General features: G+C 37.8%; 1 pseudogene; it reads left to right on the top strand.

Moving 5' to 3' along the window:
• The first annotated feature begins 19,443 nt into the window (after window positions 1-19,443).
• Window positions 19,444-19,631, top strand: LOC126757681 (small nucleolar RNA U3; annotated as a pseudogene).
• The last annotated feature ends 6,067 nt before the right edge of the window (window positions 19,632-25,698 follow it).

Genomic DNA, 25,698 nt, shown 5'->3' with positions numbered 1-25,698 from the left:
GTGGCAACCTGTGGGAAGCGCTGCGTCAGCGAAGTGCCAACCTGTGGGAAGCGCAGCGTCAGCAAACTCCGTACCCGTTGCAGCGGCAAACATAGGTCTAGAGTTAAGTATAATTAATTGTTAATTTTAGTTCTTTAGTGGAATTCAATAAAGGAGCATAGCTCCCAGAAAACATTTTTTTTAATAAAAATAACAAAACGTTTTTTAACTTATATACTTATATATACATATATAACTTATATCTACATATTTTTTAAATTTTTTTTCCTTTATCTGTACCAAAAAAAGAAAACCGATCTACATACATATATGCTTTTTAAGTTGTACATATGTATATTACCATATTGAATTTTAATCATTAAGTACAAATAGTTTTTTCTTGTAATCATTATTTAAAATAGAAATTTCCTCCTTGGTTACATTTTCCATAATTCCAATCATAATTATCATATCATATATTATAATTTTTTTTTTCAAATCTTGATTCAATAAATATTTGTCACAACACCACGTTTCAGCACTATTTTCTCATGTTTTTCGCAAACAAAAATTTTGTGCACTTTAGTTCAATTTCACTTGTGGTAATTTGCATTTTTGAACAATAGTTACATACATACTACATATATATGTGTGTATATCTAGTTCGAGCAATACTCGAACAATATTCGAAAAGTAGAGTAGAATAAAATAAGGCTTCAATTAAATTTAAATACGTTTTTTATATAAATGTTTGAACATTATAAATTGAATTAAAGTAAATAAATTAATAAATGTAATTAATGAAAACTCCAAATGTTGTTTTTTTTCTTAGTGTTGCTGCTACTACTGCTTATATAGTTGTTTATTTTTTTTCCTTAGTGTTGCTGCTACTACTGCTAATATAGTTTGGTTCTTTTGATACGACTGCGCCAGTTATAAATTATAATGTTCCGGTCTATTCTGTAGCAAGAATCAGACTGATTCTGCCATCAGATCAGCAACTCGAGTCCGCCCTAATGTGTGGGTGTACCACACATTCCAACAGATTCAAAATATGCCGAGTCTGCTGTTTTGGTCACGTACTGGCTGATCATGCGATGTGGTGCACTACTGCATGCCGTCAGTTGACGTAACCTGAGACGTAACTCGCGCGAAGCGCTACTATGCAAATGGTTTCCTGTTTTTGTGGGAAAACTAAACATGACGCAATCATGCCACTGGAACAACGCAGAACAGTGAACCACTTCTTTTCATTTTATAGCACTTAAAACATCGATTTGATGACTAATGCACCATAAGGTACTTAGCACTAAATTACTACTTTTTATTCGCGGTCTTAAAAGCTAAACTAAAAGGTCAAAAAGGATTTATTACACTTGAGGAGGCAGTTTTCGGAACGCATGTTTTAGATCCCAATCAGTGTAAAAAAAGCGCTTATAAATTTGTTCAAACGCATACAAAAGAGAATGGGTCTTAATGGAGAATATTAAAAAAAGTGATTTTCGATAATTAATATTTGTTTTGCTTATAAACAGGTTTGGAATGGGTTACCATGTCTTATTTTCTAAGCGGAATACTTATTTTTAAAATGTCTTCTCAAATAAATAAGTGTTCAACACAAGAGACATGCTGAAAATTGACGTATTTATTGTATAGGGTCTCTGAAATATTCTTTTGTGTGTTACGAACTTTTTGCAAACTGAATATATTCTGTTTAGGGTAAAAAAATCTCAATGGGGAAATATTGCTGCGCCGACCAAGCGAATCTAAACGATATTGAATGTGATAGAGACAAATAAATTCACGCTTACAATATCCAGCTCTAAGATACAAATTACCTACTGTCTGTTGACCAAACACTTCCCTTAGCTCCCATATACCTAACACAACGATTTTATACCCCATATATCGTCTAAACTGTGAGTTATTTCAATTAAAGTGAGAGACCTATTTTACTGTTAACAGTGTATCTTTGTTCCTAAAATGAATAAGTTTGCCGAAAACATTAAAAGGTGTTTTGCAAAGTAAACAGAACAAATGGTTTTTTCGGCATAAGCAATTTATTTTATTCAAAATAGCCTCCATCTGCTTTAATATAGCTTTTTGCACGGTCCAAAAGCGTGTCGAACGAGTGTTTTAGCTCGTTGGCATTTTTCCGAAAAGGAAAAAGTCGCACGGTGATATTTCAAATGAACACGGGGAGTGGTTAATGGTTAAAATGTGATTTTTGGACAAATAATCGACTGATAAGAGTCGATCGATGAAAGCAATTTTTGGTCGTTAGTCAATTTATGCGGAACAATCCGTGCACTCACCTTTCGTAAGCCCAAATGTTCCGTCAAAATGCGATAAATCGATGTTCTGGAGATGTTCAATTCTATTTCCATGAATTTCAATGATGATTTCGGCTGATTTTTGATGAATTCACACACAGCTTCGATGGAATTTCCGGTGATCACGAATTTTGATTGGCCCACATGTTAATCGTCATTTATGTTCTCACGACCACTTTGAAAGCGTTGAAACCACTCGTGCACTCTGCTACGGGATAGGCAATCATCGCCATAAACTTGTTACATCAATTGAAACGTTTCGGTAAAAGTTTTACCAGTTTTAAAACAAAATTTAATGTTGGCTCTTTGTTCGAAGCTCATTTTCGCACCGATAATACAAACATACTGAAACTTAAAACGCAATAACTTCACTTCCAATCAATGAAATTCTCACTGGACAATCGATAAAGAAGAAAGCAGATTCTATCGCACCAGTCGACATATACCAGATGGCGCCACCAGAGGGCGATAAATTTAAAAAGTTCTGTTTACTTTGGAAAATACCTTATACTTAGCACCCATATAACAGCAACTTCAAAAACATAGTTGTGGTATATAAAAATGTCTTTTTGTGACGTAAGATTGTTAGGGCCTTATTCATTTAACATCAGTGTTCAATTCAAGTTAATATTATACAAAAAAATAAGTTTTATGTATAAACAGTCTACCTTAAAAAGGAAATATGTGATATACAGATATGACCTATAAAATACAAAAAAAGTATACATTTTCTTTTTCTTTGTATTGACAGCATTTAAAGCAAGTTTAAATTAATTTTTTTGGCGTCTTGGATTCATCGGGACCTATGGACAACGTTTTAGAATGGAAATGAGCATATTAAAAATTTATTTAACTTTATGTAACCCATTAAAATAGCTGATCTCTTATCAAGCAATAAAATAAAATTAGTTTAATATACTGGCAAACGATCGCTACTTTACTCTAATATAATAGCAGACATAATGTTTTTTTTTCAGTGCGTCACAAATCACAAATTATTATTAATATGCTAGGAAATTATTTATTCAATAATGTATATAGAGAGTCAATTCGTGCCTTAGTAAATAATAGGTTGTCAAAAAAGTCTTGCGGTATTTTCGTTAGTTGGCGCTGAAAGCGCGTAGTTCTAGTTTTATTCGTCGCATCGGGTCATGCTATACCTTTTTGGAAAGATCATTTCACGCGCTAACACGTGATTGATTGATTGCCGTTTCTTTTAAGTCGTTCGTGAGTTATAGCGTCGCAAACATGGAGGAAAATAAAGAGAAAATACGGCATATTTTACAGTACTACTATGATAAAGGCAAAAATGCATGTCAAGCCGCCAATAAAATTTGTGCAGCTTATGGATCCGATACAACTTCCATTTCCACCGCACAACGATGGTTTCAACGTTTTCGTTCTGGTGTAGAGGTGGTTGAAGATGCACCACGCTCCGGAAGGCCTGTCGTCGAAAATTGCGATAAAATCGCTGAATTGGTCGAAAGAGACCGGCATAGTAGCAGCCGTAGAAACGGTCAAGAGCTGTGCATGAGCCATCAAAAATTCATTTCAATTTCAATAAAAAAAAAAATCAATAAAAATACCGCAAGACTTTTTTGACAACCCATTATATCGCCACTTGGAATCCTACTTTCTCTTAGCATTTTTTCAATAATACAATAATAAATCTGAAATAAAATTTAGCTTTTTATTTGCCACAATAATTTGGATAATATTAACCCTAAATGAGTTTTTCAAGAAAATGTTTTATATACGTTTATCACTTTCGTCCAAAGTATTGCAGTTCTTGCCACATAATTTATTTTCAACGATGAACAAACACAAAAGGCCTAGTTCTCAATCAATATCACACACACGAACGTTTCATTTCATTTTAGTTTTCATTGTTTTGGTACTCGTTTTTATACTCTCGCAACAAAGTTGCTAAGGAGAGTATTATAGTTTTGTTCGCATAACGGTTGTTTGTAAGTCCTAAAACTAAAAGAGTCAGATATAGGGTTATATATACCAAAGTGATCAGGGTGGCGAGTAGAGTTGAAATCCGGATGTCTGTCTGTCTGTCCGTCTGTCCGTCCGTCTGTACGTCCGTCCGTCCGTGCAAGCTGTAACTTGAGTAAAAATTGAGATATCATGATGAAACTTTGTACACGTATTTCTTGGCTCCATAAGAAGGTTAAGTTCGAAGATGGGCAAAATCGGCCTACTGCCACGCCCACAAAATGGCGAAAACCGAAAACCTATAAAGTGTCATAACTAAGCCATAAATAAAGATATTAAAGTGAAATTTGGCACAAAGGATCGCATGGATGTAATTTTTTTTGGAAAAGTGGGCGTGGCCCGCCCCCTACCAAGTTTTTTGTACATATCTCGGAAACTACTATAGCTATGTCAACCAAACTCTACTGAGTCGTTTTCTCCAGGCGTTTTCATACACAGTTCAAAAATCGTATAATAACCACGCCCACCTCCCATACAAAGGTTATGTTGAAAATCACTAAAAGTGCGTTAACCGACTAACAAAAAACGTCAGAAACACTAAATTTTACGGGAGAAATGGCAGAAGGAAGCTGCACCCAGGCTTTTTTTTTTAAATTGAAAATATGTGTGGCGTCGCCCACTTATGGACCAAAAACCATATCTCAGAAACTACTATACCGATTTCAGTGAAATTCGGTATATAATATTTTCTTAACACCCTGATAACATGTGCGAAATATGGGTGAAATCGGTTCACAACCACGCCTTCTTCCAATATAACGCTATTTTGAATTCCATCTGATGCCTTCTCTGTATAATATATACATTAGGAACCAATGATGACAGCGGAATAAAACTAAGTATACACAAATACGGTATTTGAAAAATATGTAAATGACGGATAATGATATCTCGATTATCACTTTATCATGAGAGAGTATAAAATGTTCGGTGACACCCGAACTTAGCCCTTCCTTACTTGTTGCTTTCTCTGTTTGCTTATTTATGTCTCAGCCATTTATATAATGAAATTATATTTGGAATATCAGCAAATCTTCGAATGGTTAGATAACATTTCTGACTGGTACAACTAGTATATGAAATCACTGCAAAGTGGGTACAATTTGCGACTGTAGCAATAAAGCTCTTCAAATGAGCAAGGAAATAGCTCTCACTCTAAAGGAATGAGATGCATTCGAAATTATTTTCAAATTGGAAGATTAGGACCACCAGTCGTGGGCAAATGTAAGATTCCTTTCAAAGTGCGCAAAAGAAGAAGAGGAACTCAATGACTCTACAAATTATTTTCGTTATCTGAATTTTCCTAAAAATTAAACTAATGCTGCATTAGAACTAATTTCCTTATGTTTAGTTGTATTCCTTTTGTTCTGATGTCGGTGACAGTTTCCCTTTAATAAATGCTTATTTTGTATTTACAAAAAATGTTCAAAGAAGACTTTGTATAAAATTTTATTAGCACTTTGGTTTCAAATGGTTTCACTAACCATTTTAAATTTTTAATCAAGGTTGCTTCGACGGACCCCCTTTGGCGAAAACCTGCGAAGTCACGGGTAAAAACGAAAAAAGCGCCCATTCCGATCTGACCAATCATTTTATATCGGTTGTGGGTGGTGTGAAAAGCGAAGTGTTGGTGTGTAGTGTGGTTGGTATGATGTGTAGCTGTGGTTGTGTGGATGATATGTTGCGTTGCAATGGGTTGAGTGACCTTTTGGTATGTTGTGTGTGGGTTTTGTGCGATGAGTGCTGCGAGGATGATATGTGCGGCGTAGCAAAATATCGCAAGACCGGATGTTGCATAAACATCCCGGCCTCCCTAGGCGGATTAATCGCCTAGAAGTCTTTGCAACCGTTGCAGAGTGTTCACTACGGCGTTCAGTCCAGTTGGATTGCATTGTTGATTACGATGACCGTAGTTTGGCGCAGGTGGTCGTGACTGCGCTAGCCTGGTGCGCCTGGAATGGTGCACTCTTCGGCGCTGGATAGGATCCTCGTGTTGTCTAGCTTCATGCTTTTGAAGATAGTGCACCTCTTCAGAACGTGGGGTCGATGGCATAAGCTGCATCGTGGAGGCAAATTTTCTTCAAATGGATCTTCATATGTATCCCTAGGTGTACAGATGATTGCCTTAGCGGACTCAAGACTCTTCGTGTCCTTGGTGCGGCGATGGGTGGAGCTGATGCTCAAGGTACAGCAATCGCGGACTTCACAGTCTTGGGAGTAATTTGGATGTCTTCTATGTCCATTTCTATAGGAATAGGAATGTACTATATTAAAACATTGTATGGTTCATGGATTAAATTATGTAATTGGGTATTTGTTTTTAGAGATAGATACATATATCATCATATACTGTTCTTATTTTTTACGGTTCAATTGGTATCGCTCATTGGTTTTAGGTTTGCATGTATCGTTTGTATAACGGTAATACTTAGGGTTAAACGAATTAATTGTCGGTTTTAATGTTATTTATTTTATGCGTTTGATTTCGCGGAGTTTGTGTAATCAGTTATTCGGTGGTCGGAAAGAAACACAATTTTACCAACGGTCGAGTTAGAATGCCAGTTTGTGTTCGTACATCTACCACTCTAATATGACCATCTCGTCCCTGGTGTACCTTTTTAATGCGGCCTAGTCGCCCTTCGCCCTACGATGGCCTTCGCCATTCGTACTGTATGATGACGCATTCGCCTGTACTGGATTCCTTCCGGATCGTTTTCCATCGATATCTCTTATGGAGATCTTTAAGATAGTCTTCCTTCCATCTGTGGCTGAATTGGTGATGGAGAGTCTTGATTCATTCCCATCGATTTATTAAAGTGGGTGAATCTCCTTCTGTCTCAGGTATGGCGAGAAGATGGGCTCCTCTGAGGAAGTGTCCAGGTGTAAGGGCTGTGAAATCGGAGGGATCTTGCGAGAGTGATGATATAGGTCTTGAATTTAATCCGACTTCAATACGAGTGAGTAGTATAGTAAACTCCTCATAATTGAAATTATGATTACCAGCCGATTTCTTTAAATGGGACCCATATGTGGAGAACATGGAGGTATAAACTGCCAATCGATCCCTTGGGGTGCATATTTGTTAACAATTTCAGGGGAAACTTCTTTCATGAAGTTTATAAACTCATTCTCTGTTGTTCTTAGGGCTCCGACAAAGTTTTTCCCATTATCGCTCATTATTTTTGGAGGAAATCCGCGTCGTCCGACAAAGCGTGTAAATGCTGCAAGAAAAGCCGCAGTAGTCTGGCCTGAACAAAGCTCGAGGTGTACTGCCTTTGTCGTAAGTCATACAAAGACAGCCACATTTTTTTTTCTGATACTCAGTGAAAGTAGACGTGTTTTTTTAGTGGTCTAGGATATCTCCAAGAATTTTGTGGTCTTTTAAAGCGATAGAAAGCTTGTTTCTGTTTGGGACTTACCGGGAGACTGGAACTGGACTTTTAATAGACTGGATGCTAATAACAAAATTAGATAAGTACAAAAATTGGTTCATTAGAATATATTTATTTAGCACTTACCTGCCCCTTTTTGGCAAATTTAAATAAAAATTAAATAGGAATTTCCCCAAGTAACAGCGAATCAAAACGTGCACTCAATTATTTTTTTGCCGTTTTGATTTGGTCAAACAGCTGTTTTTTTTTTTTGTTTCGTTTCTCCTTCTTCTCCTTATTCGTTTTGTTTTGGGTTACGTACCCACTGACAGGTGTTTCCAACTGTTTTCTGGCAGAGATATGGCCTCTGAGAATAGTTTGGGATGTACACCAGAGAATCCTTTTCGGAGGAACTCAAAAATTTTGAGAACGCCTCCAAAAGGCAAACATGAAGAATTCGCCGCTGCTGGATCAGCAAAAAGATGTGAAAATGCCGACCAAACAGACAAAGGCGGTAAATCTGAGCAGCCTCAGAATAGTGAAAATCCCAATATTTTCTCCAAATTGGGTATAAAAATTAGAGAGCTCGAAAGCATGATGTCCGGACAGAGACATATAAATCAAGCAATGCGTGATCTAGTAAGCTGCATCACAAGCTTGTATGAAAAGCAGGAGAATCCATCGAAAAGAGTCATGGTAGGGAAAGCGTCGCAGGTACCTATTCAAAGTGAAAAAAATGCACCGAAGAGACCACGCTAGGTATTGGGATATTTGCCGCCAAGAAGCCCAAAAACATGAGCCACAAAGTGCAAGCAACATATAGTGAGGTCACTAAACTCATGCACAAAGACGGTTTGGGAGACAAGACCGCAGGCGAGAAATGGATAGACGTTGTTAGAAAGAAGAAACCGATCGAGAAGAGAATCAGATCGTATGCCGATATACTGAAGAAAATAAAATGTGACAAAGGCCTTGAAGAACTGGGTTCAAATGTGAGGTACATTAGAAAAACCCTCAAAGCAGACCTACAGATTGAACTAAAAAATCAAGCAAAAAATAGAGCCGAAACGTTCGAAAGCACCCTAGAAGGAGTTATTGGTGAGATGGCCGTAATACAGCCAAAATCCCATAATATTACCATCATGTGCAAAGACTTGGACGAGATAACCACCCCTGAAGAAATCTGTGAGGTATTACGAAAGGAGTGTCGGATCCAAAACCTGGTGAAGCAAAATATAAAAAATCTGCGGAAAACTCGAAGTGGCACTCAAATAGCCCTTATATGCCTACGAGCTGAGGATGCCAAAACTTTACTCAAGTGTGGTAAAGTTAAGATCGGGTGGTCTATCTGTCGCCTCCGGGAATTTTCACCTATTACTCGTTGTTTTAGGTGTTTCCAAATTGGACATATAGCACACAAATGTTGCAGCCCCATTGATAGGTCTTCCCTTTGTACACGTTGCGGAACCCCAGGTCACGTAGCAAAGTCATGTACAAATTCCCCAAGTTGTATGCTCTGCAAAGGGGAGCACTCCGTTCTAAGTACGGTTTGTCCTAAATATGCAGATATGCTGAAGTCAATGAAATAATGAAGATATTGCAATTAAATCTCAACCATTGCGCTGCAGCACAAGACCTTCTAAAACAGACAGTGCTAGAAGAAAACATAGATGTCGCTCTATTAAGCGAATAATATTCTCAACGTTCGGAAAGCACTTGGAATAAAGATATAAGTGGCAAGACGGCAATATGGGCCTGCAAAGGTCAAGCCTTCACATCACGTTCCAACGAAACCCATAACGGCTTTACATGGGCGAACATACAAGGAATATTTTTTGTAAGCTGCTATGCTCGTCCTAGTGCAACAATTAGCGAATTTGAAGACTTTCTCCTAGAGCTATCCCTAGAAATCAGAAGCAAATCGCCAATCATAATAGCGGGAGATTTTAACGCATGGTCTACTGCATGGGGTAGCAGAATTACTAATCATCGTGGTCGCCTCATTCTAGAATTTTTGAGTCGAACAAACCTTACGATTCTAAACAGTGGCACACAAAATACCTTTCAAAAGGGAAATGAAGGTTCAATAATAGATTTAATGTTTGCCAACGACGCGCTTAGCAGGCATACTAAGTGGAAAGTGTCAGATATGTACACAAATAGCGACCATATGGCTATAATGGCTGAAGTCTCGTTCTCCCAAGAAACGGAATACTGTCCGAGAAATACCTTCCGAAAACGAAGTTGGCGGCAAAAGGAATTTGATACTGACGTTTTTGAGAGTGTCTGGAGTACGGCAAATGCATCAGGCGAAAACGCAGCCCATTTAGTATCCGCTGTGCGGAAGGAACTAGTTGCAGCATACGATGCAACTATGCGCAGGACGAGATACACAGTCGTTGATTGACCGTTCTAGTGACCTAACGTGCCTTATCGACAAGTGTGAGTTACTGGTTGTGAAAGTAAAATTAATTTCGTGTTTATAGTAAGCAAAAGAAAACAGCGAAAAGTGATACATACTGACTAATAAGCTGCCTCTGCTTAGCATTGCACAATGAATGCTACAGGGAAAAATACAAACAATGAAAGTGATGCTCATGTGTGGCAAATTATTGCACCCAGAAACGGAAAACGCGGCAGTGCTGAATCTCCTAAATTGTATCAGAACAAAAAACAAATTATTATACATCCAAATCGGTTTGATATACTAAGTGATGATGACGAAGACTTTCCGAAATCAGGCGGAAATATTAATGTGTCAGCGAATGAAGTAGAAGGGCCGAGTATTCCAAAACCACCCCCGTTAATCATACCAGGAGTAGTTAATATTGGTGAAATGATAAGCTTTATTGCAAGTGTAATTGTTTAGAAAGATTTCAGTTATAAGTCGCTTAGAGATGGGCAAATACGCCTTATGATAAATAATATAGACTCATACAGAAAAATTGTAAAACACCTAGACAGTAACAAAATTAGTTTTCATACATATCAACCTAAACAAGAAAGAGCATACAGGGTGGTGATAAAAGGAATTCACCATTCCACCTCGACTGAAGAAATTGTGAATCAAATTACACAATTAGGTCATAAAGTGCGAAACATATCAAATGTCAAGAGCAGATTGACGAAACTACCGCTGCCAATGTTCTTTGTTGATTTGGAACCGAGCTCCAACAACAAAGAAATTTATGAAATTAAGCATATAAACAATGCAATTATTAAGGTGAAAGCACCTCGTCAAACAAATGATATAGTTCAGTGTTATCGATGCCAAGAGTTTGGACATACCAAAACTTACTGCAAAAAACCATTTAAGTGCGTAAAATGTAACTTAATGCACTCAACTGCAGAATGCACCAAACCCAAAGAAATTTTGCCTACCTGTGTACATTGCCTCCAAAATCACACAACGAATTACAAAGGTTGTGCTGTGTATCAACAACTTATTCGAAATAAACCGCAAGCTCCAAATCGTACAAAGGAGAATAAAAACACAAGCCTACACAACCTTTCAGCTCCGGGCAATAAAGAGAGCGTAAACTACACCAATAATTACACAAATAACAACACTGAGCAACCGTATGCTAATGTTGTAAAAGGTAATGTAAACAGCAATGACACGAACGGACAAAACACAGTAGAAAAAATTGAGCAATTGCTAACTAAGCAAATATAACTAACAAACACACTGCTTAGTATGATGTCTTTACTTCTTAATAAACTATGCAAGTGAATTTAAGATTAGCAATATGGAATGCCAATGGCTTATCCCGTCATGCTTTAGAAACTGAAGTCTTTTTAAATACAAATTTTATTGATATTATGCTACTGTCAGAAACTCATTTTACAAATAAAACGTTCGTTAAAATTAAAAATTATCAATAATCACCTCTAACCATCCTAGTAACAGGGGTCATGCTGGCAGTGCTATTCTTACTAAAAGTAACATTAAATATGATATACTTGAGCCAATACAAACGTTGCAAATACAAGCCGCTGGGATAAAAATTAATTGCAACAACATGGACTTGAAAATTTATGCCTTGTATACACCACCAAGACATAATATCACTACTTTTGAATATGAACAATTTTTTAACTCTCTCGGCCACAGATTTTTTGTGGGAGGTGACTACAACGCTAAGCATCCCTGGTGGGGTTCACGTACACTCAACCCAAAAGGTAGAGAACTTTATAAATGCATAGTCAAAAACAATTTATCCACGCTTTCAACTGGTGAGCCTACCTACTGGCCGAGTGATCCCTTAAAAATCCCTGACTTACTCGACTTTGCAGTGTATAGAGGCATACCACCCCAACTGCTAGATATTGCAAGCTCACAAGAACTAAGCTCAGATCACTCGCCTCTTATTATTAGTTACAACACTGTGGTAAATATTAACCAAAGAAAATATAAAAATTTAAACAACAAAAGTGAAATAAGTACTTTTCAAGATTGGATAACACAAAACGTAAAATTTACATTTCAATCCAAAGTTCAACGGAACTGGATTATGCAGTTGAAAGTTTTACGAATCTTATTCATGAAGCAGCATTTGTTGCTACTCCCCAAAAGAGCAATGAATTCACATCTCACAAATGCGTTCATATGTCTGCTGAGATAAGAGCGCTGATTCAGCGTAAAAGGCGTATACGAAAACAATGGCAAACTTATAGAAATCCAAGTCATAAAACTGATCTAAATAAAGCTACAATGGAGCTTAAAGAAAAACTGAAAGACTTCAGAAATAAATCGGTTTCAGAATATATACGAGGTTTAAATTACAGAAATACTGATGATAACAAAATATGGAATGCTACCAAATACTTAAAACGTCCCAAAAAAAGAAATGTCCCTATAAAAGATTCTAATAATATATGGTGTAGAGCAGACAAAAGTAAAGCTAACGCTTATGCGAAATATCTTGAAACAACGTTCACTCCCTTCAACAGTAGTAGTAGTAACAACGGCGCTGATGTATTGCAATCCCTTAATGCCCCGTGCCAATTGTCTCTGCCAATCAAGAATATCACACCTACTGAAATTCGATGTGAAATCGAGAAACTAAGTACAAAGAAATCCCCAGGATATGACAAAGTTGACGCAAAAGTAGCTAAATGCCTGCCAAAGAAAGGAATTATGTTCATTGTACTAATATTTAATTCAATATTAAGACTAAATCATTTTCCTACGCAGTGGAAGTGTGCAGAAATTATTATGATTCCGAAACCAGGCAAACCGGAAAATGAATTAACTTCATACAGGCCTATCAGCTTATTGACATTATTCTAAAAAAAAATATGTGAAAGAATATTTTTGCGTAGAGTTTTGCCAATACTAGAAGATAACAATGTTATACCTGAACATCAATTTGGATTTCGCCGCCATCATGGTACACCCGAACAATGCCACCGTGTTGTTAACTTCATTGTTGATTCTTTTGAGCGTAAAGAGTTCTGCTCAGCCGCCTTTTTGGATATACAACAGGCATTTGATAAAGTCTGGCATAGTGGCCTACTGTATAAACTTAAAAAGATCTTGCCCTCATCGTTTTATCTAATTCTAAAGTCTTATTTAACCCAAAGATCGTTCTATGTAAAAGTACGAGATGAAACATCAGATGTAACATATATCCAAGCAGGAGTACCACAGGGAAGCGTACTGGGCCCAGTTCTATATACCATTTTTACATCCGATATACCCGTAACTGAAAACGTACTCATTGCCACATATGCTGATGACACTGCTCTACTTGCTTCAAATCATTCTCCAACTGAGGCATCAAATTTAATTCAAAGAGAACTAAACGCAATACAGACTTGGCTAGACCGCTGGAAAATTAAAGTAAACACAAATAAATCTGTGCATATTGTATTTACACTAAGACGAGGTGATTGCCCCCCCCCCTTCGACTTAATGCCAATATCATTCCAAAATGTGATAGAGTTAAATACCTCGGCATGCACTTGGATAAACGTTTAACATGGAAATGTCATATTCAGGCCAAAAATAATCAATTGAAAATAAAATCCAAGCAATTATATTGGCTAGTCGGACATAAATCCCCGCTATACCTTGAAACAAAACTACTTTTATAGAAAGCTATATTAAAACCTATATGGACTTATGGGGTGCAACTTTGGGGTACTGCTTGTAATTCAAATTTAGAAATTTTACAAAGATACCAGTCAAAAACCTTAAGGCTAATTTCAAATGCTCCCTGGTTTATCACTAATAAAGCCATTCATTCAGACCTTAACATACCATTTGTTAAAAACGAAGTAAATAAACTTAGCTCAAATTACTTACGCAGGATCAGTTATCATACTAATACCTTGGCAATTACGCTACTAGATGAAACTAACGAAATTAATAGACTCAAACGATATCATGTATTAGACCTTCCGTTCAGGAAATAAATGTAAGAACAATAAACTATGAATTAAAAGATAACTTAATATTCTGAATATATATGTTTGAAAAACATATTGGTATATTATTATTGACCTCACTGGAGATCAATAATATAAGTTAAATTGTAAACAGGTTATTTAATTTGCTTATTATTTTTAAGATAGATTGCAAATAAACAAATTATTACAAAAAAAAAAAAAAGGACGAGATACTATAACAATCGAAAGCCGGTATACTGGTGGAACGACGAAATTGCCAAGCTGAGGAAGCTCTGTCACTCAGCTAGACGCCGCCTACAGCGTAACCAGGGATGCGATAACGAAATCAGCCTCAGAGAAGCATTTAAATGCCAAAAAAAGCTCCTGAAGTCAGCCATTATCCGTAGTAAGAGATCCTGTTTCGAAAAGCTCTGCGAAGAAGCCAACATAGACCCCTGGGGAACGGCATACAAAATTTGTATGTCGAAGTTCAAAACTAAGTCGCAGCAACCCAAGAATGCATTATTTATGAAAAATGTTGTTGAAACGTTATTCCCGACACATGCCTCCATTTCCTATATTAGACGAAACGAAGCTACGGAGCCACCCCTATTAGTCACAGAAGACGAACTATTGGCTATTGCGAAAAAAATCAAAAACTCCAAAGCGCCTGGAATATATGGTATACCAAATAGAGCCCTTAAAGAAGCCATAACTCTAAGGCCCAGTTTATTTATTAACATGTACAATGCGTGTATATTAGAAGGGGTATTCCCCGATCCGTGGAAGATACAGCGTCTGGTTCTACTGCCAAAGCCAAAAAAGCCACCAGAAGAACCTTCATCTTATCGACCTCTTTGCATGCTCGACACAATTGGGAAAGTGTACGAAAGCATTGTAAGAAACCACTTGGAGATAGCAATCCAAAAAGCCGGCGGATTATCGGAGAGACAATACGGTTTTATTAAGAAGAGGTCCACTATTGACGCACTAAGAGAAGTAGTCGACACTGCGAAATGTGCAATAAGTGGAAAAAGGTGGAAAGGTGGTACAAAAAAATACTGCGCGCTAATAACCCTGGATGTAAAAAACGCGTTCAACTCCGCAAAATGGGAAAATATAATAAAAGCCCTACACGATATACACGCTCCTCATTATCTGATAAATATTATAATGAGTTACTTTCAAAATAGGAGATTGCTATTCGAGACGGACGAGGGCACTCAGAGCTACACTATCTCCAGTGGAGTACCGCAAGGCTCGGTTTTAGGCCCGCTGCTATGGAACCTGATGTACGACGGGGTGTTAAGAATACCGCAACCAAAAAATGTGAAAACAATCGCATATGCGGATGACCTCATAGTGGTAGCTGTAGCTAAACATCTGGATGACCTTCGGATCAAATACAATGACAGCATAAATGGTTTGCGCCGATGGTTTGCTACCATGAGTCTAGAGCTTGCTGAGCAGAAAACAGAAGTCCTGCTCATAAGCTCCAGGAAAATTGAGGAGAAAATATCGCTCACCATAGGAGAATTATTAGATTACTTCACAGCCGCAGTTGAAGTACCTTGGGGTAATAGTGGCATCGTGACTCAAGTTCAAGGAACACTTGGAAAATGCGTCGCGTAAAGCAAATAAAATATATAATGCGTTATCTAGAATGATGGCAAATAAAAGCTGTGTGCGTTCCAGCCGACGATGTTTAATAGCTAAGGTAATAAGTTCAGTTATCCTGTATGCGGCTCCAATATGGATACAGGCGCTAGAAATAAAATCATATGCTAGACGATTTAACACAGTGCATAGGCTTTCAGCAATACGCGTGATAAGTGCTTTCAGAACCATTTCAAATGACGCTGCTGAGGTATTAGCCAGTATGACGCCGATTGACATCCAGGGAGACGAATTCGCGCGAATATATAACTTGTCAGATATGTCTACTACTGCATGAAGAGGAGAGAGAATTAAAAGCATTGAAATGTGGCAGCAGCGGTGGCAAAATTCATGCAAAGGACGGTGGCCCTACCGACGGATTTCGGACATACATTCGTGGATAGGTAGACAATATGGGGACCTTGACTACCACCTTACCCAAATACTCAGTGGGCATGGTTGCTTCAGAAGCTACTTATTCAAATATCGTCATGACTTTAGTCCATACTGTCCGACGTGTACAGAGTGTATAGAAGACTCTGAACACGTGTTCTTTTATTGCCCTCGGTTTTCAAGTGTTAGGGGGGTAGTTTCACGGTGGAAAATTTGACTGCACTTATGTGCGAGTCCTCTGTAAAGTGGAAAGCTGTTAGCGGAGCGGCAAATCTAATTATGACAAAATTGAGACATTTAGAACAGATTAGGCGTCAGTCAGTCCGTGCAATGGAGGAGACTTAAACGTCTTCTTCTCTCCCATGAAGTAATACTTTGTCCAGTGGTCCCGTGGGAGAGACATAAGGTGGGAGTAGGTTAGGTTTAGCGGATTAAAGTCCCGCACTCCGGCTTTCGATGCTTCCTCCTACTATAAAAAAAAACCTTTTCTAAATGAAGAAGACCTTAACATGGAGGCCTTTATCTGGAAAGGTCCAGCAAAATCAACCCCAGTGATGGTAAAGGGTAGAGCATAGTTGCAGGGTGCAGGTGGTAAAGCTGCCATGATCTGCGTACGCATTTTGTGTTTGTACGTGGTACATGGTTTACACATGAAAATCGTCCTTTTGATTTGTGGCTTTAGTCGCGGTATATAGAATTCTTGCATTAAGCGATGCTCACTATGCAGTGTAAGCTGGTGCAAATATGCTAGAAATAGGTAAGTGAAACGGGATTTCTCTGGAATAATGATGGGATGCCGTTCGTTATAACTAAGGCTGGAGTTCGCTAATCTTTCATTTGCCCTTATTAATCCCTTAGAGTCCAAAAATGGATCTAAGACGAGAAGAGAGCTTCCCTTTTCAAGTGGTCGTCTTTCGAGCAGCTTTGTTCTTTCTCGACTGAAATAGCGAGTTTGGGTGTATGTGATGAGACTAATAGCGGGATTCTGTAACCAGTCTCTAGTGTCTATTTGAGACATTTTGAGGTAAAATCTCAATTTGTGACTAGTTACTATTCACTAAACAGTCTCTAGCGTTAGTCTCAAAATATTGACTCAAACTTGAGACCTGTTAATTAGCAGGTCACAAAACCAAAAAGAACTCTTGTCTGCCATTTTGAATATACTGGATAGAGATCATCACAGATATTAATCGATTGTAGTTATTTTCTATTTTGTAAGCAACTCAAACACGAAAAGGTTAAAAATAAATCAATTTTACATACATTTCTTAAATATTATAAAACAAAGTCAACATATGTTTTTACTTTTATTGATAATTATGTTTTTTGACTATGTTATAGAAAATTTAATATTTGTTATCGACATATTTATTTTCATTCAAGTTTAAAAACATCTCTGAATAATTAAATGTAATAGATTTTGTGACTGTCACTTACAGAATAGCAAAATCGTCTCAAGTCTCAAAAATTGTCTCTAACTCAAAATCTCAAATTTAGAGAATTGAGGCCAACTAAGTCTAAAATTTGAGATATTCGATTAGATACATAGGTCTTCCAGGTATAGGGTGGTTGTTCTAACCACGCTAAGACTATTCTAAGTCTGACCAAAGATACGTTTTATGATCGGTTAATTTGAGATGGGTTTGAACTGTTGAAATTAATTTTGCTAACAAAAGAGCACCATTCAGTTCAGGCCGTGGCAGACTGAATGTCTTCAAAGGTGCAACTTTGGCTTTGGCTACCAAGAGGTGTGCAGATATTTTATTATCATGTTAATGTTAGGGGTGAAATTTACCCGTCGAGGAATTCGAATATCTGATATTGTATGCAAGTTGTTAGCAAATTGAAACCATTTTGTTAAACGCACAGGTGTTACCTGTTCATCCCATTCAGTGCCATCTTGCCACAATTCTTGAATGAGAATTTTTGCTTGAATCATTATTGGCGAAAGCCATCCTCCGGGGTCGAAAAGTTTTGCCACCGAGGAAAGTATTTGGCGTTTTGTAATAGTGGACATTGCAGATATTGACTCAATTGTATATGAAAATTGATATGTTATCGAATTCCATTGGGTTTTGTTGTACTGGCCGTTTCAAATTTAAGGAAATCAATCTAATAAGGCTTCCTTTTTGAAGTTATACTTCTTATACGAGTTCGGAAAAGGTTGCGATAGATTCAGGTTGCACAACCTTGCTCAATATGAATCTACGCAACCCCTTGCCCCTTGCTCAATATGAATCTACGCAACCTTGTCTGCGAAGATGTTCGAGCAGCAAGCGAAGCGGTGACAATCGGCGATCGTTTGTTCGTTTCTTTCGGCACAGCTCGGCTTTTCTACCAACAACACAATGTTGCCATGCTTATGCTGTTGTTGTTTTTGTAGAACCATGTTTCAATTTTTGGTTGGTGACATATTCAATTAAAAATAAATTCTGTTGGGATTCGAACCTACGTACCTACGTGCTCGTCGTAACTTTTGAAGCTCTTACCACCTCGACCACCATTGACTCCTGTATTGCGTTGTCCTAATTATGGTTTGGTTAAGCATGAAAGAAATATACAAGGGATCGCCGATTGTTACCTCTTTCCTTGCTGCTGCTGCGCATATGTATGTTTGTATGCTTGTTCATTATTGAAGTTATACTGCTTTTTCTTTCCATTGTATTTCATTTCTGCGAATTCTCAACTAATTTATGTGCCCTTTTGTTGAAATACCCTGCGTTGGTCTTTGAAAAATTAAGACTATACTTCACTACAGAAATGATCCTGTGAAGTACGGTGTTTTAATCACTGCGGGACTGACTTACCATTTGTTACCTTTCGTGGTTTTCTTTTTAAATGAAAGCCGGTTTTATCTCCTTGTTCGTGTATTTGTTTCAGTAAAAAGTAATTTCACTTAATTTGTAAGGTGTCACTAACACTAGACAGTATGGTTATTTGTTCAATAATGATGATCCGCACACAATAAGCGATTTAAGTAAGCTTCCTCAGTGAATTTCACGTAATTAATATGGGTTTTCACCGATATAATCAACACGATGGTGATCGGCACACAATGAGCGAATTAAGTGAAGGATGAAGAGGGAACGTTGCGCAGCGGTGGCGGAAAGCGACGTGGTTTCGAAAGCGGTCGAATCTGGACTGGCTTGTGCAAAGCGGACCCTTTTTCAGTGGAGTGATGTGGTGTGTGTTTTAGTGTGTGGATCCTGCGCTCGCGCGTGTGGTTGGTGTTGATGTGGAGTGTGGTGATGTCGAGGTGAGTGTGGTGAGTGTGCGTGTTAGTGATGGGTGTAGGTGTGGTGTGGGGCAGGCGACTAAGGCTCATTTAGCCATACGGTCTTCATTTACATTTTTTGGAAATCGACCCACGATGACGAAATATTTTCGTTTTATCTGACAGCGTGAGGTTAAGAAGTTCATTTCTAATTTTGTCTTGTGGCATATTAGAAATGATGTTTCTTCGAAAATCATTCGCTTACAACGGATAAGACGACTTCTGAGTGGTGATTTTAATGAATGAATTCCTTTTGAAACGCTCTGCGTTGGCCGTTGAAAAGTTAAGACTATACTTCTCAGGATCATTCATTTCTTCAAAGAAATTAATGACATTAGAAATATGCATATTTGCATTATTTCGTTGTCATTTCCATATTCGTAGCAATAGAAGTTCTATGGCATAAGTAAAGTAATGGCCGCCGATTGTCACCCCTTGCCGCTGTAGCAGCTTCGCCTACAAACATGCGTAAATACATATGTATGTATGTATACGTATGATCGTGAATACATATCGACGCAGATTTTTGAGGGTTCTCTATTGATGCCAAAGGTGACGGTTTTAAGCTTGTAGTCGCTGATTGGACTATTTCTTGATTTGCGGAAGACAATGCGCTGGAAGTCTTGGTCATCTTTGTGTACTAGAATTTCTATGTACATTTTCTCTACATCGCCTTTAAAAACATATTTTAACATGCGCCAATTTAGTATTAACAGCACGAGATCAGGTTGTAAGGTCAGGCCAGTGTATAGTACGTCGTTGAGTGATTTGCCTGAGCTCGTACACTTTGAAGCATTGAAAATACTCATACTTTTGTTGTGAGTTTATCAGGTTGTATTACCCCATGATGTGGCAGATAAAAAGATAAATATCTACCTTTAGATACTTTTTCATATGGTACAACTTCTTCCATATGATTGAGATTGAGATATTCGTCCATCACATTATCATATGCTGATTTAAGCTCACTTTTATTTATCAGGTTTCTTTCCAGGCTTAGAAATTGTTGGACTGCTGATATTCTAGAGTGGCCTAGAGCTATGGTTTCAGGAAAAGTTGGTTTGAATGGTAGTCGCACAACATAACGACCATGTTCGTTTCTTGTTGTTGTGGACTTGTAATCGGCTTCGCATGTCTGGTCGTCTTCTAAAAGTTGAGTAGTCTGAGGTAATTCTTCTACTTCCCAGAATTTTTTGAGTTCATTATTTAAATATTCCTTTGAAATATTTTCAACTTCAGTTTTAAAATAATTAATTTTTCTGTCAGTCATCGACTAAAGCTCGCTCTGTGTAGATGTGTTTCGGCTTATCTTTTGCGTATTTCGCACAGTACACATCCGTCTTACGTGCACGTGTTTGCTTAGTAAATCTCTGTTTTATTATTATACCGCATATCGTTTTTCCTACAAGTGTTTGCTAAACAAGTGAATCGAGTGTGTAGATATAATAATCATGGCCCTCGGGCCACCCAACCTCGGGAATAACAGGTTCGCTTTGCTTGCCTCGGAATCCCATCCAAAAAGAAAGAAACCCTCATACACGCCCCTTAATTTTCCCGACTTGCCTCAGTCTAGGAAAGAAAACCCTAAATTTATTATTATTAGTGTTTCCGATTCAACGAAACCTATCTCTAATTATTCTTGTTTCGCCGTACATAAAGCATTAAAAGTTATTAGTAAAGAAATTATTTCGATTTCTGAATTACGTGCTGGCAATCTACTACTGCTTGTGAAAAACAACCAAATTGCCCAAAGGTTCATTTCAACTAAAAAGCTACATGGTGTGTGCGAAATTGTTGTAAAATATCATGACAATCTTAATAGCGTAAAAGGTACAATCTATGCACCCTGCCTAAACAATGTCAGTGTAGAAGAAATTATTGAAAATATGAGTAACCAAGGCGTAGTCGGAGTGTACAAATTTTCGAAAACTGCGGAAGGAGTTTCACAATTCACTGGAGTTGTGCTACTTACTTTTGATCTGTTCGAGCTACCAGATAAAGTTGACGTTTCTTGGCGTAGCGCTAAAGTGAAACCCTACTACCCTAACCCAATGCGATGCAAAACTTGTCAACGGCTTGGTCATACCGCCAAACACTGCAAAAATGCGCCCGTATGTATGTCATGCAATCTTCCCCCCCATCCTCGCCCATGCTCTCGCACGCTCTGTGCAAACTGCTCTGGTAACCACCCGTCATCTGCCAACACGTGCCCGAAATACATGCAAACGAAAGAAATACTTAAAATAAAATGTCAAAACAAATGTTCCATGCGCGAAGCACTTAAGCTTTACAAAGCACAAACACCATCGATGCTTAACTCCTCTTTCGCGAAGGCAGCTAAAGAAGCACAAAAATCAAATAATAACCCTACTCAAAGCTCCAAATCTCTAATCTCACCACCCACCTCATTAAACATATCACCGATTACTACTTCATCTAAAATTTCTTCTGTTAACCCACCTCAAATAATTTCTTCTTTACCTAACCACTCACCACAAAACAACAACAATCAACAACCTAACAATGCCTTAGTTTCCTCTTTTACACCTCTTCCGCAGACTCTATTACACACTCCCTTCAATCTCGAATCTACACTCGCAAACATCATTTCGCAAGCTAACGCTTACCAAAACAAAACAGAAGCAGACGCTTCCGTGAAAGAGACAGCTGACACCTCAATTGTCAATCTCTCTTTAAACCAAACTAGCTAGAAAGAGCAATTTATGTCTATAGACGAATGCAATTATTAACATACATACATATTTGTTATCATAGCATATTAATTTTGTGACAATCCCTCTCCCGCTCTCAATGTTTAAGATAGAAGACTTAGAAACATTTTGCGATCAGTTTCTACTTCATTCGTTATAGTTGAGGACTTTAACGCCTGGAGTCCCCTTTGGGGATCAACTCTTTGCAACAATTGAGGTGCTATCATAGAAGATATGATATTTTCAGAAAACCTCACTTTACTTAACGACAACAAACCGACTCACTTTTCCACACACAAAACTTTTACCTCTGTTGACCTTACATTATGTTCCTCCAACATCGCCCCTAAACTAACTAGCAATACCCTTCCCCACCTCCACGGCAGCGATCACTTCCCTATTCTTACTATTTTACGCACTCCGTCAGTCTTTAAGGTTCAAACCATTCCAAAGTTCCTAACAGATATAGCGAACTGGGAAAAGTTTCAACATACTGCCAGCGACCTTTGCGAAAAATACCCCTATTCGGACAATATCAACAAAGAAGTTGCCACAATTACAAAAATTATTCGGACTTCTGCTCACCTTTCCATTCCACAATCCAGTAATAAAATCTTTACTAAAACTGTGCCGTACTGGTCTCCTGAGCTATCACAATTAAGAAATATAAAGCGCTTTTATTGGTCGGAATATAGACGGACAAGATCAAACCAAAATTTAATTATGTATAAAAAGGCTAACGCGATGTTTCGTAGGAAAGCAAAACAATCTAAAAGGGACAGCTTAAATAAATTCTCGGAATCTATCAACCATAAAACAAACCCGAAAAAAGCATGGTCCGATATTAAAAAATTATCTGGAATATACCCGCAATCCCAGTTGATCTCCATAAGTAATGCTAATGGGCCTATCGTCAACGCAAAACAGCTATCTAACTACTTCGCAGCATACTGGTAAGAATACTCACAGGACTCAAACTTTCATGCCACTTTCATTTCAGACAAAAACAAATATCTCAGTACTTCCCCTTATACTTTGTCTAACATCACAGATTGCAATATAGAGCATATTGAACTACAGTCTACACTATCCTCTTTTTCAGGAAAAATCCCGGGAGCCGACAGAATATCGTACCCCATGTTGCAACATCTACCTTCATGTTTGATGGCCAGATTAATTAAGTTATACAACAACATTCTAAATAAAGGTATTTACCCCCAAACCTGGAAAAACGCTATTATTATCCCCATTTTCGAAAAAATTATAGCTCATCGTATTTCGTGGTATGCCATAAACAATAACTCCATTAGTCCGCAGCAAGTGGCTTTTAAAGAGGGGCATGGCACCATTGATGCCTTGCTCCTCTTCGAAAGCTATGCTTCTACTGCTCTTTCCAATAGAAACCACCTTTCCGTGCTAAGTATAGACTTCGAGAAAGCCTTTGACCGCGTTGGAGCTCATGTAGTTTTACGTCAGTTGGTAAAATGGAACCTTGGTGGAAAAATCCTTAAAATTATCCAGTCTTTTCTCACTAATCGCAGATTTGTTTCCAAAGTAAATAACACCTTTTCGGATAATTTCTTTTTACATAATGGTATTCCCCAAGGTTCCAAGGTTTGTTAAACAAGATTTTACTAATATATTAGCTGATTTAAGTATATGGTCCGAATCATCTGGAGCCAACGTATCTTTAAACAAATGTAAGAATTTCCATGTTTGCCGCAAACACAAATGTAATTACTTTACATTAGTTTATAACAATATTCCAGTTGTAAATGCTAATAAACTTAAGTTTCTAGGTTTAATTTTTGATAAAAAATTAACTTTCAAAGAACATTGTTTATATTTAAGAAAGCAGCTGGCTGCTAGGCTTAACATTATTAAATATCTATCATCCAAACACTGCTTAATTAACTCGTCAACACTAATAAATGTAACCAGATCTCTTATATTATCGAAGATAGACTATGGCCTACCCATCTATGGCAACTGCGCGAAAAGTGTCATCAAGTTACTGTATTCCCCATACCACATGGCTGTGCGCAGAAGTCTTCGCGCTTTTCCGACATCGCCAACACAATTCATACTTGTGGAAGCGGGGCTACCCACAATCGAAGAAAGATTTACACTTAACCTAAAAAACTCATACCGAAGCTGTTTCTTTGTTACAATAATATTCTTTACGAAACAGTGTTATCCGAGCTGCAACGGAAAAAGTCTCCAAGTCGTAAGTCGTCAATATTCCTCTGCATCGAATACGCCAGAGAGCTTGATATCACATTCCCTTCTCTCCGTCAAAAAGTATCTTCTCCGCCTTGGATGATAAACAAATCATGTTTCATGCTAAACTTGGAGAAATACGGAATAGTACCTCCCCCACAGTATTTCAACGCCTTTTCGCGAAATATACAACTCCACTGCTCCCAGACTGGAAATTCGTTTTCACAGATGGTTCAAAAACCGACATTAGCACAACATTCGCCGTCGTTGACTCCGAGTGAAGAACAATTACAGCAGGAATACTTCCCAGCTACGCCTCGGTTTTCACAGCTGAAGCTGTCGCTATCTTCAACGCAATCATCTTCGTCGTAAAATCTAGTTTTAAAGCAGTTATCTGCACTGATAGCAAGTCAACCATACACTCGGTAATAAATACAAACAACAAGTCCTACTTAATTTCCTGTATTCGGAGCAAATTAATCGAGAATAACAATCGCTTGAAACTAATGTGGGTTCCAGGACATGCAGGCATAAAAGGAAACAATCTGGCAGACGAACGGGCTAAACTCGCAGCAAAAGAACCACTAATAACTTTTGACTATATTATGAAAAAAGACTTGTATAAGTGTATATCGCAGCTCCAATATAGCTCACATATGGAGACTTGAAGATCTATCCAGCACCAATATACTGCGAATAACCCGAACAGGATAAAACCCAGCTATCCCTCCAGCTGCCGGTGCAACGACATCAAAGCATTTATCCGATTACGCCTAGGACACACAATTGCCACACATGCGCACTCCTAAATCGTTCTAGTCCACCAGTTTGCCAACACTGCCCGTCGTCAGCTTTAACAGCCTATCATTTACTCGACGACTGCCCACATTTCGCAGCGAAAAATATCTTCGACGACCAAATACCGTCTGCTCTGTTACAAACGAGTTCCTCCGAAAACGTAACAAAAATATCAGCATTCTTAGTACAAACAGGATTAAAACCACAAATATGATTATGTTTATAAACTTCCCATTGCTTATTATTGATTTTGTTCTTAATACTTTTCTATTAGCTACAGAACATTTTATTAACTTTTACACCTAAGACTTAATTAAGCAATAACTATACATTTTATATTTACATCAGCGAGCCGAAGGTCCTGGCAGCCAGTGCTCCTTTTTTCGTGGAAAAGTAATTGTATTATTGTTTCACGTTTTATAAATAAATAAATAAATAATAAATAATTTTTCTGTGACCTGGCCACTTAATATCCAACCAAAGATAGTATTTTGGGCTAACAATTTACTGGATATTTTTTCTATATCTTCAAGAATTATTTCAGGTATTAAGTCACTACCTAATAACAA

Source organism: Bactrocera neohumeralis, chromosome 4, assembly GCF_024586455.1.
Source record: "Bactrocera neohumeralis isolate Rockhampton chromosome 4, APGP_CSIRO_Bneo_wtdbg2-racon-allhic-juicebox.fasta_v2, whole genome shotgun sequence".
In the NCBI taxonomy this organism is placed as follows: domain Eukaryota; kingdom Metazoa; phylum Arthropoda; class Insecta; order Diptera; family Tephritidae; genus Bactrocera; species Bactrocera neohumeralis.
The sequence above is the reverse complement of the archived record's forward strand: the minus strand, read 5'-3'. Positions and strand labels throughout refer to the sequence as shown.